The sequence below is a fragment of the Diadema setosum genome, chromosome 12, assembly GCF_964275005.1.
Source record: "Diadema setosum chromosome 12, eeDiaSeto1, whole genome shotgun sequence".
Lineage (NCBI taxonomy): Eukaryota > Metazoa > Echinodermata > Echinoidea > Diadematoida > Diadematidae > Diadema > Diadema setosum.
Window position 1 is genome coordinate 39,353,046 of NC_092696.1, and position 22,423 is coordinate 39,375,468.

Here is a 22,423-nt window from a genome sequence, read left to right on the forward strand (position 1 = left end):
TAGTTCTCCGGGGGGTAGTTATCCAGGGGGTAGTTATCCGGGTGGTAGTTATCCAGGGGGTAGTTATCCGAGGGGATAGTTATCCAGGGGTAGTTATCCGAGGGGTAGTTATCCAGGGGGTAGTTTTCCTAAGGGGGAATTGCCCTGGGGGGTGATTGCCCTTGGAGGGTAGTTGTCCGGGGGGTAGTTGTCCTAGGGGGTAATTACCCTGGAGGGTAATTGCCCTTGGAGGGTAGTTGTCCGGGGGGTAGTTGCCCTAGGGGGGAATTGTCCTGGGGGGTAATTATCCGGGTGGTAGTTATCCGGAGGGTGGTTTTCCAGGGGGTACTGTTCCTAGAACCATAACAACATTCAACCGCTCCTCGGTTACCGAAGACGGTAAGCATCGTTGTGGCAGAGAAAACACGATGTATTGCGTGATATCGGAGTAGTTAATGACACTCTTTGGTATCATTAAGTTTTCCATTAACTTTCATACTTAATTACACCCTCAGAATACCGATTCGTAATAACTCTGTGATTAAGTCCTCTCAGAGGTGCACGCGCATTGATACGCGCAAACGCGTAAGTCCTTCCCGCCAAAACGCTTGTTGCTATGGTAGTTAATATACCTCCTACTTAATCATGCTCTCAGAATACCAATTCGGTAATTAAGTGCTAATCAGACACTTAATTAGCTCTCAGAATACGGCCCCAGGTATCAAACTGGTCAACTAGAAGCACTCACAAACTCACAAATCACAGCAGACAATGCAAAAAGCCAACAAATTGGAGGAGTCAAAAGAGGGGTCGCCAGCAAGGGCGCACACACAATAAATCTGTTGACACTGTATCTGGTGTTATTTTGACACTGTACTGGTGTTAATTCCAAAATGACACCACATGGTGTTGATTTGATATTTGTTGGTGTTAATATCAATGGTTTATCACCAGTCCAGCTTCAATAAGAGACCACACCAGCTGGTGTTACTTTGGTGTAAATTTATTTTCACATTTTTTCAAAAATCTAGTATTTTAATGTAAAATTCTTGATCGTCTTGTTTAAATTAAAAATCAACAAGAAGTGCAGTTACTAAGAGACTCTTCAAAAAACAGTTTAAAATTTGGAAATGACACCCGGAGGTGTTAATTTAACACCATAAATAAGCACCGAAAATTTAACACCAGCTCGGTGTTCACTATTTAACACCGGACTTTTGGCAGTGTAGCTATATCTTTTTCGCTTTAAAAATAAGGGGGGGGGGGGCGCACCGGGCGCAACTGGTAACTACCCGGCAGCAACATCAGGAGAATGGCATGACGATTAAATGCGAGCGAGCGAAGCGAGCGAGCTTGGAAATTTTGACATTTTACAGTCCAAAAACTGCCGTTTGTAGCTGTACTTTTTTCGCTTAGGAAATTAAGGGGGATGGGGGCGCACCGGGCGCAACTCCTGGCAATTATTGGCAGCAACATCAGGAGGATGACATAACGATTAAATGCGAGCAGAGAGGTATTTCTCTTCCCACCTCCCTGATGCGAGCGAGCTTGAAAATGTTGACATCTTACAGTCCCCAAACTGCCGTTTGTAGCTATATGTGACCCGCTACAACAAAATGATCCTGAAGTCGGGCGAGGTCGATTATTTCAAAATTGCATCATATAATCCCCTAATCTCACTGCTTTAAATTGATATATAACACATTTTATAAAAATAATCGGCTGTGGAGATATCGATGTTTAAAAGAGAGCATGTCGAGACGTCTGTTGCGACACGGATTGTCGCCCCTACACGGATTGTCGCCTCCTGCTCGGGGCGACAATCCGTGATGGGCGTTGACGGCACGGATTGTCGCCCCCTACACGGATTGTCGCCCGCCCTCGAAGCACATTTTGCTGGGTAATATCGTTCTGGACATAATCATTGAAATACTAACACATAACATACATGGCTACATCCATGCAAACATGCCATGTAAAAACTCATGGTGAGGTTTCAAGGAAGTGTGTATGTGCGAGTGCACATGATAATTTAGTGTCCGTTTGTGCGTGTGCGTGTGCGTGTGTGTGTGTGTGTGTGTGTGTGTGATGGAAGAATGTGTTTATTATATCAGTTTTTTGCGTATGTGTTTTTTTAGCTGCGCGCGGGGAGGGATACCTAGTAAGCTGTTGCTGGCATAAACATTGATATTGATTTTATCAGCAGCTTTGAATTTGATGAGTTTGTTTGGCAATTTGTATATGAATTCGGAGTGGAGATTGCGTGCGGGCGGATGTTGCTTTTCTGCATACGGTCCATTATGTATTATTTATCAACATTTGGAAATCGTTTCATCAGGAAGGATGTGGTATCGGTTCGGGTGTGCGTCGGTATGTGGGAAGGGGGTTACATTTCGTTATTGCAAAAGTTTGTTATTCTGAAGGCTCATTCGTCCGAAGGCTCATTCGTCCGAAGGGTCATTATTCCGAAGGTTCGTTATTCCGAATTTCATTTTTGGATCAACGAACCACTAGGTATAGGGAATTGTGTGTTTCGGATAAATGAAGCCTCGGAAAAAACGAAACTTCGGAATAACGAACCTTCGTGTTTGCGTGTGTGTGTGTGTGTGTGTGTGTGTGTGTGTGTGTATGTATGTATTTGGGTCGGTGAATGTGGGTGTGGGATGATTTAGGTTTTGTTTAATCAGGGGTTGGTGGGTTGGGGATTGGATTTGAAGAAGGATAGTTATAAATGGTATGACGGATGTTGGTAGGATTTCATATTCAGGATAGATGTAGGCCCTAGATTTGTTTCGGTTTGGGAGGGGAGGGGGTGGTGGGGTTTTTATGACTGATTTCATTCTAGATTTGTGTAATATATTTGCGTGTTTTTTTTTTAATGTATATGCCCTTTTAAGTAAGAAGGTGTTACATGATCCAAACCAATATATTCAAGGAATATAGGTTTGGTAAGGCCCTATACATGTCCAAACTTTCTCGTGAAAAAATTATTAGTAGGGTTGGTCTATAATCGAGTTATCTATGTTGAAGTGAGATTATTTGTGGTATAAATTGACACATGGATTTGCTTTTGTTTCGAATTGCCATTTTTAACTTTTTTTGTTCATATTGCACCCAGAATGGGTCGATTTATGAATGATTTGAATGAAATCAATAAATATCAAGTAAAAAAGTGTTGAGTTGGTTTATTTGCATTATGAGGTTTGTTTAAGTGTCTGTTGGTGTTTGTTTGTATTACGTATGTATTAGCGGTGTGCAATGGCAGTTCGTTTGTGCTAATTAATCAAGTAACGATTGAAAAAATTTTTACGGCGTGTGGAAATTATTCGCTCAAGCATAAAGCATGCCAAACCTATTCTGGGACAAAGAATAGTGATATGGACGTTCTAGTTTATAAGACTGATGGAAGAAAATGACTGCAGGGAAAAATGAACAAAGACAAATAACATTTGGGGAGGGTACCTCCCTCGTATGTATTTTCTCTCGGTCTCTCTCTCGCCTAGCCCGCCTCACCGCTGATATTTGGTTGACACACCCATACTATTTTTAGATCAACGCTGGTGTGAATTCTTTAAACACGTGCTCATACACTCTGAAGGCGTTTGTATTGCCACAGTAGCGCCACTATATTCCACATACACACGTAAACACACAGGCACACGTAAACATACAGGCACACGTATACACACAGACAAACAAACCACTACCACTATGTAACCACCACACATACATATTGTATTATTATACTCCAAACACACACACACAAACACACACACACACACACACACACACACACACACAACAAATCATACACATCACATATCATGCAGCTCACAATACACACACACACACACACACACACACACACACACATACACACATACGCATAACTTACCAGTCATACCCATCCCACCAAAGCCTAACACCGGAGGAACCACCCCGAGCCCGGGGCGACAATCCGTGACGGGGCGACAATCCGTGTCGCAACAAATTTTTTGCCAACACGGATTGTCGCCTTCGAGGTCAAAAACTGGGAACTGCACAAGCGTCACGGATTGTCGCCAGGCGACAATCCGTGTAGGGGGCGACAATCCGTGCCGCCAGCGCCCGTCACGGATTGTCGCCCCGAGCAGGAGGCGACAATCCGTGTAGGGGCGACAATCCGTGTCGCAACAGACGTCTGGAAAATCACTGTTTCGAGAAAAGTGCCCTAAAAGTCTTCCTTTCGACGCAGTCGCGATCAAGGGACACGCAAGTCAGTTTTCACCTCTGGACAATAGAAGGTAAGCCCTAGCAACCCCCGAAGAGTTCATTCAAGCACATCAACGTCGGCGGTCTCCTCACCAACCAATCAGTGATCAGGATGTGAGAAGCAGCTCAGCATAGCGCACCCGCCCGCACGCACCAGTCGACTGGGCAGTGTGCGAGCTTCACGCTTCGGTTAGCAGCAAGCAGCAAACTGACCAATGAGATCACTCTGGTCGTTGTTAGGGGCGGAACCTATCTGTGGCGCTCAATCCAAATTTCCGAACCAGTTTCTGCTTCGTTGAAACGCCAAAAAACATGGCTCAGAAAAACGCTATTTTTTGGTCTTTCCTTGGTTCATTTTGCTTCGAAATTTCGACAGATGATAGAAGACATGTTAGACTCTAATAATATATCAAAATCAGAAAATCGTGAGTTTTGACAAATTTTAATGCTCTGACTTCAAACTCGATTTTCACGGCTTTGACCATGCGCGACTTTAGGACCTTTTTGTTGTAGCGGGTCACATATTCTTTTCGCTTTGAAAAATAAGGTGGGCGCACAGGGCGCAACTGCTGGCAATTACCCGGCAGCAACATCAGGGGAATGGCATGACGATTCAATGCGAGCGAGCGAAGCGAGCGAGCTTGAAATTTTGACATTTTACAGTCCAAAAACTGCCGTTTGTAGCTGTACTTTTTTCGCTTTGGAAATTAAGGGATGGGGGCGCACCAGGCGCAACTGCTGGCAATTACTGGCAGCAACAAATATCTCGTAAACACATTTATGATGTAATCTGGGGAAATTTCAATCCCAGAAGTGTATATTATTTTTTTTTTAGGGGGGGGGGGATCCTCCGTTAATTGAAAGTATCTAGATATCTCCTTCCACCCAAGGAACAGTTGCATTTCTTTAAACTGAAGTAACAGACCTGGTGCACACTTTAGATGAAACATTTTGAAATCTGTCAATCTAAAGTGTATTAAGTAGAAATGATTGAACGGGGAGGATATGGGAGGGGTTAGGTCTATCCCCCTCTTACGCGAGGGAGATTTTTGTATTTTCAGAATTGAAATTTAGCCATCTTTGGGTGAAATACTTAGACAGTCTTCTATCAAAAAAAGTAAGAACATTTCCACATCTCGGGAGTTACAAGGAGGAGCAAAATGATATGTTTGTCCCCGATACTTTTATGGGGGAACCATCCCCCTTGCGATTTTTTTTCCGTAACCCTAACGCGTCGAAATTGCCCATTGTGTCACTTGAGCAAAGACTATCAGTGTACAAGTTGGTTTTTGTACGCATGTGCGTGGACTTCAGCAGTTAGGCGTTGAGTTCGTACTGTTACACAGTATACAGAGTACCATTGGCATGGTCGTCTGCTAACCATTGAGTTCGTACTGTTACACAGTATACAGAGTACCATTGGCATGGTCGTCTGCTAACCATTGAGTTCGTACTGTTACACAGTATACAGAGTACCATTGGCATGGTCGTCTGCTAACCACAGAATCAGTTTACAATGTGAAAATGGGACGCCGTCCTTCAAGCAGAAACATAACAACGGGTTTGTGTATGGGTATGTGTATGCGCGTGTGTGAGTGTTGTTGTTGTTGTTGTTCATTTTCCATCTGTGAAGATGGCTGGATAGCCCATATTCAGCTACACTATAAGCTGGTCTTATGTGGGGTGGGACCACTTCACCGGGTTAGACACCCTGCTCTTTGCGATGAATGAATGAAGCGGGATCTTTTACGTGCATGAGCTGTGACTCTCTCATACACGGGACCTCCATTTTATGTCCTATCCGAGGGACAGAGTGTTTTGCCTCTTACTAGAGGGGACGGTATGTTTACACACAACATTGCTCAGTCCAGACTCGGGTTCGAACCCGGGCCGCGTGATCGTGAGGCAGGCGCGCTACCGACTGAGCCAACTCACCGTGTTTGTGTGTGTGTGTGTGTGTGTGTGTGTGTGTGTGTGTGTGTGTTTCCACTTCACATGTCATCGCCATCGCGTTCGGCTTTGCCTTAGGTGGTATTTCTGTAGTTTTGTTAGCCGTCTGCTGACACTTTTCCTGTGTCTCGCGAGACTTGCGTAACTAGGATGCATGCAAATTAGACGTCGTCATCAATATCTTGCAAAAAGTAAATTGGAAATCTAATTGAAGCTTGGAATAAATCATAATCAAAGTATTATGTATACGTATCATAGCGACACGTAGCGGTATATAGGTTATTGAAGCAACCTTCTTTGTCAAATTTGTAATCTGCTAGTTACATGTACATTAACGTCTGTATATCTTTTCATTTTACTCATGTTTGTATTACTATATACGCTATAATCTTGTATATCTTTTGTGTCATGTGTAATCTTTGAGTATTGTATTCACTGGTTTGTTATATTGTTATTTATACTCTTTGTTTGCTACTCTCATACCCCGAGAGGAGGTCGAAAGAGTCAATAGAATTCACGAAATTCACAAATATTTAGGTCTACAGCGATTGCTATTGTTAACATTGATCATGTTTATTAAGACCCACAAAATCAGATTTGAAGAGGGCATTTGGTCTTGGGTAACATGGATGAACTCCTGGGTTAATTTGGGTTTAGCCTCCAACTTCACAATGATTCAGAAAGGCGTAGTATAGGCTCCTTTTTAGTTCAGGTTCATATCAACGTATATGATTACATTCTCGTGCAATAACATCCATGATGAAGATGGGGGAGGGAAGAGAAACTGCGGGAGGGGGGGGGGAGCTAGTAATCATTGATTTTGATCGATGAAATCTCTTTATAAATATTTTAACTTAATCAGCTTTAAAAAGGCATTTTGGATCGGCATTTAAAAATCAAAAGATGTTGCTATTTCCATCAAAATCAATTCATTTTCCTAGTCCATACATGGGCAAATTGCTCTAGTATCACGGTTTGAATTGCTCTATCAATAATTTTTTGATGTTCACTTTATCATTGCCAAGCCTATAGTCCTCATCACTTACCATCGTCACCTCTACCATCACGACCATCATTGAAGGAAACCAAAACCCAAAAAGAAATGTGAATTGAGTGAAAGCAGCAACATTAGTAGAACACATGCAGTGAAAGTTTGAGGAAAATCGGGCAATCGATGCAAAAGTTATGAATTTTTTAAGTTTGGATGTTGGAACCACTGGATGCATGACATCATGTGTGGTCAACAACATAAAGAAAATCAAAGAAAACAAATATATTTTCACTTTTCTTGAGTAATGGAAGAGCATTTGATTAACCACTTTCAGAAAGTATAGGGGGAATGATTACTACCATTAACATAAATGATGTCAGTTTCAATTAAGTTGATGGAATGTATAATTTTATCGATTTTTTTTTTTTTGGTGGAATTCTCTTCATATTTTCTTTACATTGTTGCCCATCATCTTATCACCACGATTATCACTCGTATTACCATCGTATACATATCACCACAAGCAATATCTTCCACCACTATCAATACTTTTTTTTCCATGTCATCAATCCATCAACAACTTCACGAAATCTCTTTCAAAGTTTTCAGCATCATCATCATTATCATCAGTCTAAATAAGCATTGCGACTGGCAATATATTCATACTCGATCCCTCCCTTCAATGCGCACATGGCCTAGCACCCGTAATTGAAATGATGAAGAGAAACGATTGAATATTAAAACACTGATTTGTTGGATTGTTTGTTTGTTTGTTTGTTTGTAAGAACACTAGCTGCATTCACACGTACAAAATAGCTGGTTACCGAGCGCGCTCCAAAACTCGAGAGTTCTTGTTATACTCGCAACTTTTTATAAACTTCATGATCGATATATAGAAACAAACACCAGGCTTTATCTGGTATCAGATTCCCAGGTGGGTTCATGACTTTAAATGTGTATAAACCATTTGTTGTCGACTGACACCCAAAAAGGGAAGCCATGCGTGATTTGTTGTCTCGAAGTCGTGCAGTATCGTACACATACATAGAGCTGTGATAGAAGTTTACCAGTATATGGAGTTTATCAATGTTAGCATAGCCATATGTTTACTATGTGAGAGAGAGAGGAAAAAAAAAATTAAAAACCCACAGCTCCGATTCTCAAGTAAAACACATGTGCTTTGTAGAAGAGATTTGAAACGATCGTTTTATAATGTGTTATTTGGCACAAAATAATTTCACTTATTTTCAATAATATTAATCGATAACCAAATTACAATCAATTTGCCCGATATTCAGCCAAATTTAAGATCTTTTCATTAAGTTGGAGGAACGAGCATTAATTCAGAGTCACAGAGGCTCCTTTCGAATTTTTATGAAATGATAGCTATAAGTTTGAACGATGATAGCACCCAAAATATCATGGTTACAGTTCATTATTGAGAAGGTTCGTTATTCAGAAGGTTCTTTATTCCGAAGGTTCGTTATTCCGAAGTTCTTTATTCCGAAGGTTCGTTATTCCGAAATTTCGTTTTCCAAAGGTTCGTTATTCCGAAGGTTCGTTATGGACCCTATTTCATTGTCGGATCAATGAACCTTCGGAATAACGAACCCTATTTTATTTTCGGATTGGCGAACCTTCGGAATAATGAACCCTATTTCATTTTCGAATAAACGAGCCTTCAGAAAGCGAACCCTATTTTTTCGGATAAACAAACCTTCGGAATAACTAACCTGCGGAATAACGCCACAAATGTTCGGATTAACATACCCTTTTTTATTTTCGGATTAACGAACCTTCGGAACAACGAATATCCGAAAAACACAAATTCCCTATACTTAGAGGTTTGTTAACCCTAAATTCAAGGAAGGTTTGTTAATCCGAACATTTGCGACGTTATTCCGAAGGTTCGTTAGTCCGAAAATAAAATAGGGGTTCTATTCCAAAGGCTCGTTTATTCGAAAATGAAATAGGGTTCGTTATTCCGAAGGTTCGTTAATCCAAAAGTCAAACAGGGTTCTGGAATGGGTCATAAGACTTTTTTTTGTTCAAAAGTTATCTGGATGTCTATAACGTATACAAACGTTTTTCTGTCGGTCCCTAAAGAATTAGAAAGGTTTCTTGTTATTTTAACGTTTAAAAAACGTTTTTATAACGTCCAATTGAAACGTTTTGAATACGTCGAAAATCTTCCAGAAAAATGATGTTCTGAAAACGTTTTGACAAAACGTCCAACTAACGAACTTGGAACGTTTCAAGAACGTTTAGAAACGTCCAAATGTCAGCTAGGACCCAGATTTGTATCATGGTTGTACTTTGAGGTACTCACATGCGCTTTATTAGACCTTAACCGCCCACGATCTAAAAATGACGTCAAAATCACGTCCATTTTCCTTGTTTACATAGTTTTCGTGAAAAAGGCGTCTTTCAGACGTCTTCCTTTTTTCCTTTTCCAATATACATCAAAAAGGCATGAATTAACGTGTAGATGACGTGCTCGTGACGTTATTCTGACGTAAATCTTGTCTTTTGAATTGTGATTTACACGTCATTTAGACGAATCTAATGACCACCAATGACATCTTTGGGACAACTTCCATTTGAGCAAAAATACGACATATATTGACGTCAGTTTGAAAAATACGACATATTCACGTCAGTTTGAAACGTTTATCATATATGATGTCAAGTATCTGTGTTCATTTTCGTCTATAAGACTTTAAATTAGTAATCTACACGTCTTTACAACGTCTTCGTATAACCAACCAGGCGTCAGAAAGACGTCACAAATATGACGTCTTTTAGATATGGGTTCATACAACAATACGACTTATTGGCGTCAGTTTGAGACGTCTTAATAGCGTCTGTTTTCTTTGCTTATTTACCGCAAACAAACGACAGTTATTACGCCTTCCTAAAGTCTAGATAATGACGTCTCTCTATGTCTTCCATTTGAGCCAAAAAAAAAATCTGATTTTTGACAGTTGACTGACGTGAAATTGTCGTCGTAAATATGAAGTGAATAATGCCTCTCAAAACTGACTTGAATTTTACGTCTTTACCCAGCTAACACAAAGACGTTTTCTAAACGTTCTTGAAACATTCCAAGTTCGTTATTTGAACGTTTTGTCAAAACTTTTTCAGAACGTCTTCTTATGAAAGGTTTTCGACGTATTTAAACGTTTCAATTGGGCGTTATAAAAACGTTGTTTTAAACGGTAAGATAACACTAAAAAAAACTTTCTAAAGTTTTAAGGACCGACAGAAAAACGTTTGGACGTTATAGACATCCAGATAACTTGTGAAAACCCCTTAGAACGTTTAAAAACGTTTTAAGAACGTTCAAAAAAAGTCTTATGACCCGTTCCAGAACCTTGTTTGATTTTGGGATTAACGAATCTCGGAATAACGAACCCTATTTCATTTTCGAATAAACGACCTTTTGGAATAGCGAACCCTATTTTATTTTTGGACTAACGAGCCTTCGGAATAACGTCACAAATGTTCGGATTAACGAACCTTTCTTTAATTTAGGGTTAACAAACCTCTAAGTATATAGGGAATTTGTGTGTTTCGGATATTCGTTATTTCGAAGGTTCGTTAATCCGAAAATCAAAACGTTTATGTTATTCCGAACATTTGTGGCGATATTCCGCAGGTTAGTTATTCCGAAGGTTCATCCGAAAAAATAGGGTTCGCTTTCTGAAGGCTCTTTTATTCGAAAATGAAATAGGGTTCGTTATTCCGAAGGTTCGCTAATCCGAAAATAAAATAGGGTTCGTTATTCCGAAGGTTCATTGATCCGACAATGAAATAGGGTCCGTTACGAACCTTCGAAATAACGAGCTTTGTTTCAGTTTCAGATTAACGAACCTTCGGAAAACGAAACTTCGGAATAACGAACCTTCGGAATAAAGAACCTTCGGAATAACGAATCTTTGGAATAACGAACCTTCGGAATAAAGAACCTTCTGAATAACGAACCTTCTCAATAACGAAATGTAACCATGATATTTTGGGTGCTATCATCGTTCAAACTTATAGTTATCAGTTTCCTATGAATGTATTTCATAAAAACTTGAAAGTAGCCTCTGTGACTCTGAACTAATGCTCGTTGCTCCAACTTAATGAAAAGATCTTAAATGTGGCTAATATCGGGCAAATTGATTTTCATTTGGCTATCGATTAATATTATTAAAAATAAGTGAAATTATTTTGTGCCAAATAACACATTATAAAACGATCGTTTCAAATCTCTTCTACAAATGTGTTTTACTTGAGAATCGGAGCTGTGGGTTTGATTTTTTTTCTCTCTCTCTCACACATAGTAAACATATGGCTATGCTGATATTGATAAATTTCATATACTGTGGTGAACTTCTATCACAGCTCTAATATCTCATCACTTTTTATGTGTACGATGCTGCACGACTTCGAGACAACAAATCACGCATGGCTTCCCTTTTTGGGTGTCAGTCGACAACAAATGGTTTATACACATTTAAAGTCATGAACCCACCTGGGAATCTGAGACCAGATAAAACCTGGTGTAATATATCGATCATGAAGTTTACAAAAAGTTGCGAGTATAACAAGAACTCTCGAGTTTTGGAGCGCGCTCGGTAACCAGCTATTTTGTACGTGTGAATGCAGCTAGTGTTCTTACAAACAAACAAACAAACCAACAAATCAGTGTTTTAATATTCAATCGTTTCTCTTCATCATTTCAATTACGGGTGCTAGGCCATGTGGGCAATGGAGGGAGGGATCGAGTATGAATATATTGCCAGTCGCAATGCTTATTTAGACTTGTATGATAATGATGATGATGCTGAAAACTTTGAAAGAGATTTCGTGAAGTTGTTGATGGATTGATGACATGGAAAAAAGTATTGATAGTGGTGGAAGATATTGCTTGTGGTGATATGTATACGATGGTAATACGAGTGATAACCGTGGTGATGATGATAAGATGATATCCAGTTGTGAAATGATAGTAACGATGTTTATGGTCGTGCATGGTAATCTAATAAAGGCAATGATGGTAGTGATGATTGGTTGATATTAAAGGAAACCAAAACCCAAAGACCAATATCGATTGAGTGAACGCAGCAACATTAGCATTATACATCAGTGAAAGTTTGAGGAAAAATCGGACAATCGATGTAAAGTTTTTCCTTTTTATATTTTTTGTGTTGTAATGACTGAATAAAGAGGCTACTAGAGACTATGATGGGCGACAATGTAAAGAAAATATGAAGAGAATTCCACCAAAAAAAAATCAATAAAATTATACATTCCATCAACTTAATTGATACTGACTTATGTTAAGGGTATCATTCCCCCTACTTTCTGAAAGTGGTTAATCAAATGCTCTTCCATTACGCAAGAAAAGTGAAAACATGTTTGTTTTCTTTATATTTTCTTTATGTTGTTGACCACACATGATGTCATGCATCCAGTGGTTCCAACATCCAAACTTAAAAAATTCATAACTTTTGCATCGATTGCCCGATTTTCCTTAAACTTTCACTGCATGTGTTCTACGAATGTTGCTGCTTTCACTCAATCCACATTTCTTTTTGGGTTTTGGTTTGCTTCAATGATGGTCGTGATGGTAGAGGTGACGATGGTAAGTGATGAGAAGGACTATAGGGTTGGCAATGATAAAGTGAATATCAAAAAATTATTGATAGAGCCATTCAAACCGTGATACTAGAGCAATTCTGCACATGTATGGACTGGGAAAATGAATTGATTTTGACGGAAATAGCCTCTTTTGATTTTTAAATGCCGATCCAAAATTCAAAAAGAGATTTCATCGATCAAAATCGATGATTACTAGCTCCCCCCCCCCTCCCGCAGTTTCTCTTCCCTCCCCCATCTTCATCATGGATGTTATTGCATGAGAATGTAATCATATACGTTGATATATATGAACCTGAACTAAAAAGGAGCCTATACTACGCCTTTCTGAATCATTGTGAAGTTGGAGGATAAACCCAAATTAACCCAGGAGTTCATCCATGTTACCCAAGACCAAATGCCCTCTTCGAATCTGATTTTTGGGGGGCTTAATAAACATGATCAATAGCAATTGCTGCAGACCTAAATATTTGTGAATTTTGTGAATTTTATTGACTCTTTCGACCTCCTCTCGGGGTATGAGAGTAGCAAACAAAGAGTATAAATAACAATATAACAAACCAGTGAATACAATACTCAAAGATTACACATGACACAACAAAAAATATACAAGATTATTACGTATATGGGAATACAAACGTGAGTAAAATGAACAGACATGCTGCAGACGCGTTGATCTACATGTAAATAGCAGATTACAAATTTGACAAAGAAGGTTGCTTCACTAACCTATATACCGCTACGTGTCGCTATGATACGTATACATCGTCGGTGTTTTCACGAACTGACGCTATTTCGATTTTGGTCAAAATTTTCAAAATCGAGATATTGGTACCAAATGAAAGTGCTTTCAAAACTCTACCAAATCCCAAAATTTTAGATCACAAAATTAATTATTCTTAATTTTATCAAAGAAAGAAAAAAACGACGGTACTCGAAATATCGAGAAATTGAGAAAAAGGGGTTTCACGAACCGACGCAGGAAAGATACGCCGGTTCGTGAAACCCGAATTGCTACGGTGAAGAGCAATGCGGGTTTCACGAACCGTCGCAGTTGCATTATTTTGAGCTTTGTTCAACTTACTGGCCTAGAATTAGGTTTTGGCCCTAATCCAGATCTCAGAGTGAGAACCAAACCTTCTGAAAGATGAATGACGGCCTAAGCCAGCCCACTGTCCACGAGTGAAGTGAATGGTAAGCTATAATCCTATTAAAATCATGCTCAAAATAACAATTTCAGTTGGACTACCATAACCATTAATTGCGGTAGTGTGTAGTCCCATGTATTCAATCGCGTGATGCTTATGAAGCCTAGTCTGTAAACGCCATCCAATTTCAAATTAGATCCCAAATCATATTATTTATTGTTTCTTTTCAACTTATGTCGTTACTTCTGAGACTACTGAGTACTGTAGTCGTAACGTCTGTGTGCAAGACATGCAGATTGCAAGATTTCAAAGTCTCGAAGACACTAAAAGCCTTGACTTTTGAGTTGAAAATGAAATCATGAGATTGACAAAGTAGGCGTACTAAACAAAAAAAATAATAAAAAGTCTAACAGTAAAACTCAAAGGAAGAGTAAAGAATAAAGTTAGACATGTTAGACTTTTACTTTCAAGTCTAACTATTAAGTCTAAGTTAAGACTTTACTTGTAATACCGGTACCAGTTACTAAAACTAAGATCAGCTGAAGTCTAAGACCAAGTCAAATTAACACAGTTCAGAGCCATACCGGTACACGGTAGTCTAGCTCTAGATCTACATCTAGACTAGTGGTAATAGTAGGTAGAGTCCACCCATTTTTTCCCCCAATCTTTACTGGTCCATTCCTGAAAAAGTTACTGGTCAGTGTCCAACAGTGATTTTTCCTGGTCAGGGACCGTCGGACCAGTGCCAGTGTGCAGCGTTGGTGTAGATGTCATCTATGACAGTATGTGGTCTAGTGATACTACCTAACGCTAAACACTACGAGTAGTACTCTACAGGTTAGGTGGCTTTCCTGTACAGTGCAGTGTTATAGTATACTTGTGAATTCAGCCCTAGTACCGTACTGTGTGTAGATATGTGACATTATGTCTAATGTTAGTTCGAGTGGAGTACCTTTGAAGCACAGCGGTGGGACTTTTTTTCCCTAAAACTTGTGAATGCGGCCCAACCAAATGGCGTTTACATATTCACGCGTGATTGATAGTGATACAGTAGCGCTGTCGATTTCCACAGCATCCATACATAATCTTTTGTCCTTTCTTCTTTCCTTTTTTCCCTTTGTTCTTTCACCCTTTTTATTCTTGGAATCGAAGGACTTCTAAGAAATGTCCCTCGACTGATTTAACCAGGACTCTTGAGTCCTGGTAAACCTAACCTAACCGAGTAACCGTTAACATTTGTTAGGCCTAACATAACAGTAACACTGACTTAGCCCTGTATTGACTTTGTCTTTGGCCGACTTACTGAGATGGCGAGTCTAACTCTTTAACGTTAGTCTAAACGTAGTCGTTAGATCTGTCAGTGTCAGTGTCACCGGCTTTTGTATATGGTGCCATCTCTAACGTACGTTAACAAGTTGATGTTAGTTATCTATGTCAACTTACTGAGTCAGTAATAGTGGTACTGTCATCCTGTTGGATATCGCCGCAATATCATCCGTGACGTGTTAATTTCGTGTCACAAAGACAAAAGTTGCCAAGATCTAATAGTATTAGATGTCTAGATCTAGATGTAGTCTAGATCTATAATATAAATTTTGTGAACCACTGGTAACTTAAAAGTGAAAGGTCTAGACTTCACTTAGTCTATAATTAGACCAGACATTCATGAGGCAAAGGCCTACTTAGTAGATCTATTCTTATTCTATTTTAAGAATTTAACGTCAATTCCTACTAAACTCGCCACATGTTATTTCTAAGGCCAAGGACTTCGGGTTAGTGATTTTTTTTTTCATAAATACCAAACAGCAGACGTGTTTCATTTGCATTCTTGTGCAGACTTCATGAAAATATGTGCAGTATCAAAGAAATATGATGCACATGACAATGCCAGTGTTTTATAGGTGAATGGTTAATACCTTTGAAAGCTGAATGATAATGTAGAGTCTAGGTCTAATTAAGATGTTACAGTCTCTGATAAGAAACAGGTTTGATTGTCATAGACTGTTTCCCAAATGCAGGTACATGTAGTAATATTCAGCTATTTCAATGCAATGCCTTGTTTACAAATACATGTAGATTTATATTCATGTGAATGATAATTCAATTTCTACATGAGACATACCAAGTGCTAAACATAATATCTTGCATCAGTAAAATGTGTAAATGAAGAGGCAATTTGAATATGCATCAAATACGAATAGCAGCATTTTTTGACATTCTTTGATCCTGCATAGGCCTACCATTTTGTTTTATGTTTAATATAAAAAGAGCAAAATAATTTCAACTTCAGTTTTGTTGGCTGATTTTTTTTTCTTCTCAAAATTAAAGTTGTATCTTGTGCCATGATGTTTGATTTTAATCAAAAGTTCTTAATTTCTTTCTTTTCTTTCAGATGACTGGTGCCATGTAGTAGCGAAGAACTGGACTGTCTCAGAAAAGAAAAGGAAAAGTACAGGGTCGTGTACATCACCAACGGATGTGAATACAATGGTAATGTAGAGTCTAGGTCTTATTAAGATGTTAAAGTCTCTGATAATAAACAAGTTTGATTGTCGTAGACTCTTTCCCAAATGCAATTAGTGATATTCAGCTTTTTCAAAGCAATGCCTTGTTTACAAGGACATGCAGATTTATTCATGTGAATAATAATTTAAATTCTACATGAGACTTACTAAGTGCTAGACATAAGATCTTGCATCATTAAAGTATGTAAAAGGCGAGACAATTTGAATATGCATCAAAAACAGCAGTATTTTTTTTGACATTCTTTGATCCTGTATACCGTTTTGTTTTATGTTTAATATAAATAGAGCAAAATAATTTCAACTACAGTTTAGTTGGCTGATTTTTTTTTCTCAAAATGAAAGTTGTATCTTGTATCATGATGTTTGATTTTAATCGAAAGTTCTTAATTTCTGTCTTTTCTTTCAGATGACTGATGCCATGCAGTAGCGAAGAGCTGGACTGTTTCAGAGAAGAAGAAAAAAGTACAGCATCGTGCTGATCATCAAGGAATGTGAATACAATGGCTTAGGAAAGAAGACAATCTACAGATAGGATAGAAGGGAGAAATTGGGATGAAGGGCGACAACATAAGGACGGTATATCTACAGTGAAATGTGATTGTAAAGTGGAAACATGAAAGGAGATCCTAAGATTGAAGGTGAAAACAATGCATTCCATTCTGTGATGTCGTAATTACAATTTTGCTACACTTTAATAACACTACAGAGAGACATTTATATCAAGGAAAGCTTCATGTGGATGTGGAACGTTAGATTTTTTTAAGTGTTCATTGGTATGTATTTCATGATAATAAATCTTGAAGGTTTTGTGTGGTAATCATAACCTTGTGATAAATCTTGATAGATTTCTAAGTGCACATTGGCAATATTTAGATGATGCTGTAATCAGATTAAGTTCTATTCTCCTTTATTCTTTTATTTATTATTTTGTTGTCTTCAACCCACTTTGAATGTGTCACGTATGATTCTTATAAACATGGGAACATGCACTCCATGTAAATGATAGGACTTATAACAATTTGACATAATTATTCAACCATCACTAGACAGTTCTGTTATAAGATGTTCTTTATCTAACTAAAATTGTAAATTATGATACGTGTATGTTCCCATGCAAACTCACAACAAAATACAGAAATTTGATTTCTTTTAATGATAATTCATTATGTCTCTAAATTTACAATTAAAGAAAGTGATTGCAATAAGGATGTCAAACATCGTATATTAAAATAATAGATTATTCATTTGTCTCCATCCGTAGTAACGCACGCAACTGCAGTGTGCAGTTTGTAGGCTGCTGTGAAAAAAAAATCACAGGCAGCCCAAGCAGGATTCGAACCCACGACCTCTGGATTACTAGACCAGCGTCATAACCACTAGACCACCAGAGTGCCCTGGCGCTACCTTTACACATGAATAATTAAGTATAGAAGGGCTTGGGGGCGCTTCGAAGTTTACTGCTCTTATTAAATATGTACATGTCATTTGCAACTCAACTAAAGATGATTAAACACACTGAAATTCTTACTTTAAATGATATTCATAATCTGTTTTTTTTTCTTTAATAGCTTAGGATGTACACTTTATACACTGTATCGGTCTACATTTCGCCTACAATATGGAAAAGACGTTTGTTTTTGAACAAACAAAAAATTAAGAGTCCTTTAAAGGTGCTGTAAAACAGTGGTGTTTGTTTGTTTGTTTGTTTTTTGGTGGGGGGGGGGAGGGGAGTCAAATTAGCCTTGGCCCCTCTCCGCCGTCTTTTTTTTTTCCTTTAGCTGCATATTTTTTAGTCATCACATGAAAATTCGTCTGCATCCACCCCGTAGTTTTGCTGATGACCTTTCTTTTTAATTATTTTAGCCACACACAATTTTGGCTGAATTTCCCCAACCCTCTTGTGAATTTGCTAGTACATGTACTAAAACACATTCTCAGAATGTGTTTATAGTACTGGTGGATTAAGGATTCACAGGGAGGGGGGGGGGGGTCGGCCAAAATTTCTCTTTTCTCATAATACAAGCCCTCGGGGCGAAAGGCTGATATTATGGACTTTCTACACACATTTTTAGATGCTAATTATTGGTTAACATGAGCATGATCATTTATGTTGTGATTAATTTGTTTCCTTATATATGTATGACTTCTATTAGAGACTTAATTGGCTTGGCACTCCTTACATCGACCTATTTTAGACACCCATTTCCCTCTCTCTCTCGTGCTTTTTCTCTACTGTCCTGTGAATAGTGTAACTACATGTACATGCAGTACCTCTTCTCTTTTGTATGATATACATCAAGTTTTTATCTGAGCATATGGGTGTTGCAGCACTCTCAAGCTTCATGCATATATGCAGCAACATCTTTGTGTGGTCATATACATACATGTAGTTATGCTTGATATATTAATTTGAGAATGTTATTCTTTCTCTTGTATATGTTCTGTCCGCACTCTATAGATGTAAATGTACGATGTAAGATTTGGTGTGCATGTTCGAACTGTGTTCCTCTTTTTGTGAACACACAAGAACTGATATAATAATGAACTTGAATTACACATATTCTTGAATCTTGATTCCATCTCCATTTGCCATTGGATATGTATTGATTTATGGAGCTCTTCCACAATTGTTATCCTTCCCATTGTCATTACTCATCTCTGAATAATTCAAATTTGATATTCTACTGAGGACCTATGTTTCTTCGATTACATAATGCACCTCTTCAATATATTGCTGCAAAAGGCATAATAAAACATGACCATTGTTATATATTTAAAATGAAGCTTGAAATTCTGATAGTGTTGATATTCATGTATTTTTAGGAGTTTATCAGTTTCGAAGAGTGCATGCAGGATGAGTTTATGTCTTTATATGATCAGGTGCAGCTATCATAGAATCTGTTGAGCAGGAAAGAGAAAGATGGAAAATGAGGAATTATGAGTGAATTCGCATGCGAGCCAAATGACAATGACACTGATAAAAATTGTGACAAAGTAAATGTCACAAATATGTGGAATAATAAGAAATAAAGAAATTAATATATTATTTCAGAGAAAGAAATAACAGAGTGCATGCATGAGTATGAAAGATGAGTAAATACAAGTAATTATTACTGACTGGCACATCTTTTTCCCAAGATTTAGCGGTATCCTTCATCTTAGAACAAACATTCATAATTATTATGAAAGAAGTGAACTGAATTTGAATTAAAAATAATGTGAAAAAATGAAAAAGTAAGTTAATTAAGTAAAAAAAAAAACAGTAAAAAAATATGAAACACAGTATACCGAATACATGTATTACCATAGATGTCCAAATGCAAAAGTGTTAAATAATAATATATCCACAAAAAAAGGGGGGGGGGGCAAAGAAATCTTTGGAACGATCAACCACAGCTATAATAACAATACATGCGTGTACTAAATGAAGATGAAAACAATGACAACACTCTTTTTAGAACAATTAAGAGAAACTGGCTTGTATTATCATCTTAATTATCACTAAATGTATTGTAATCATCACAACAATCATTACATGACAATTGATTTCAATTAATAAGGTTATTGTTGATAAGCAGGTATAGCCCTAATAGTATTTGTATGTAAACACATACGAAAATGAAATAGCGACGGTTCGTAAATACACGCGTATTGCACGTTACCTATTGTACAGACCCTACAGCGCGGGTCCCACGAACCGGCGTAATACAACTTACGTCGGTTCGTGGGACCCGCGCTTAAGTACATAACCTATGGTGCGCGCAAGAAACGATGGATTTACGAACCGACGCAGTGAGTTTGAAGACAGAAATATCGTAAATTTTTTGAATTCACACTAAAATTACACTATGGATAGGAAGAATAACTTCCACTCTCATCACCCTGTCAAAATTTTCACACACAAGACAGGAAAAGTCATTGAAAACGTTGTCTAAAACTTGTGAGATCTTTAAACGCGATTTTCTCAGAACTGCATTTTCGCTCAAAAACGAAATAGCGTCGGTTCGTGGTAACACCGACGACATAATACTAAATACTTTGATTATGAATTTATTCCAAGCTTCAATTAGATTTCCAATTTACTTTTTGCAAGATATTGATGACGACGTCGAGTTTGCATGCATCCTAGTAACGCAAGTCTCGCGAGACACAGGAAAAGTGTCAGCAGACGGCTAACAAAACTACAGAAATACCACCTAAGGCAAAGCCGAACGCGATGGCGATGACATGTGAAGTGGAAACACACACACACACACACACACAAACACTCACACACGCGCGTACACATACCCATACACAAACCCGTTGTTATGTTTCTGCTTGAAGGACGGCGTCCCATTCTCACGTTGTAATCTGATTCTGTGGTTAGCAGACGATCATGCCAATGGTACTCTGTATACTGTGTAACAGTACGAACTCAACGCCTAACCGCTAAGTCCACGCACATGCGTACAAAAACCAACTTGTACACTGATAGTCTTTGCTCAAGTGACACAATGGGCAATTTCGACGCGTTAGGGTTACGGAAAAAAAAATCGCATCCCCCTTCCCCTCCATCGACGCCTCTGCATAATAGGGAGTTTTTGTAAGTGAAAGATCTGCTGCACACTCTTTGATAAATATAAGGAAATAAAACGTCAATCTCAAAAGTGTACAAAGTCTATCGAAAGGGACCCAGTAGCTTTTACATATTTATGATTGCAATTCAGCGATCCGGTGCATAATTCTGGTGGTAGTTGTCCAATTTTCCATAAAGAAAGTTCGAGATTTGACCTCATCTCGGGAATTGCTTGGGGGACAAAATGATTTGTCTCCCCCAACTTCATCCACTGCACACGATTGAACTTTTAAAGCGCTCGGTTTCGCGCGCTTGCGCTTTTTTTTTTCGGGGGGGGGGGATATAATGGTACTTGGCAGAATAACGAAGAACGGTTTCCACAGAAGTCGAGTTGTTATGGCAAGGTATAGTGACAGCTCTTCATGTAACCCGGGATAACTTGTGACATGCGACAACTAACACACTAGTTTTCCTTTGATTAAAACACTATTGAGAACAAATTGCTGGATAAATGTGAATATATATATATATAGTTTTATTCACTTGAATAAATTCATTCCGCGAGATCAGTTTTGTACATTATGTGTTAAAAACCTTAACATAAAACAGTAACAAAGCAAACAAGGTTAAACAAACAAGCACAGTTTTTTCTCCGTATATGTCTCTATGACAATCTTTGTGGACTCTAATAACATAATTATGTTCCGTAATTCCAATCGACCATATAGAATATTATCTTTTATGTCTAACCCCATTCCTTTGGAGAGTAAACAATAAACATTATCAGAAACGCAAGGTTATATAAGGACCGTATACGCGGGGATTGAAAACTTGAAAGTTCATCTCGTATTGAAGGAAATTTTACCTTTTAACTTCAGTTACCTCACAGGAATAGACTAAGCAAACCGTACTTTAATTGAAGACAACCCAACGTTTACTAACTATAAATCTCGCAACATAGGCCTACATATCAGAGCAGATATGTCTATCAGATGTTAACATACTGTAGCCTTTGAAAGGTCAAACATAATTGGGCATATGATGCCGACAATTTGAATAATTTCCTGAGATTTTTTTCTTAAAGATTCTTTTGTATATTTTATTACCATTTAAACACCATTCATATTTGCAAAAATCAAAATGAGTTCAGCCCTTCCTTTTCGTAGAGATAGCTCTATTTATTTTGCTCACCTTTTTTCCATCTTTGTCAAGTTAATGGCTTCATATCTGGCCCCTATCTAAGCACAATGACATGATAAGCAACGTTATTTTCCAACAACATAACAGGCTCATAAATACAGTTGTAAAATTCATTCAGGATCACGGCACACTTCAGGTTTTATACATTCTTACCAACGTGTGAAAATTATTTGGT

The 22,423-nt window shown here is 38.2% G+C and overlaps 1 long non-coding RNA gene across 1 annotated transcript; it reads left to right on the plus strand.

Moving 5' to 3' along the window:
- The first annotated feature begins 13,836 nt into the window (after positions 1 to 13,836).
- Positions 13,837 to 18,170, plus strand: LOC140236151 (uncharacterized). The gene is made up of 3 exons (XR_011901758.1): positions 13,837 to 14,011; positions 16,358 to 16,455; positions 16,897 to 18,170. It is a non-coding gene; the product is annotated as an uncharacterized lncRNA (long non-coding RNA).
- Positions 18,171 to 22,423: the final 4,253 nt, after the last annotated feature.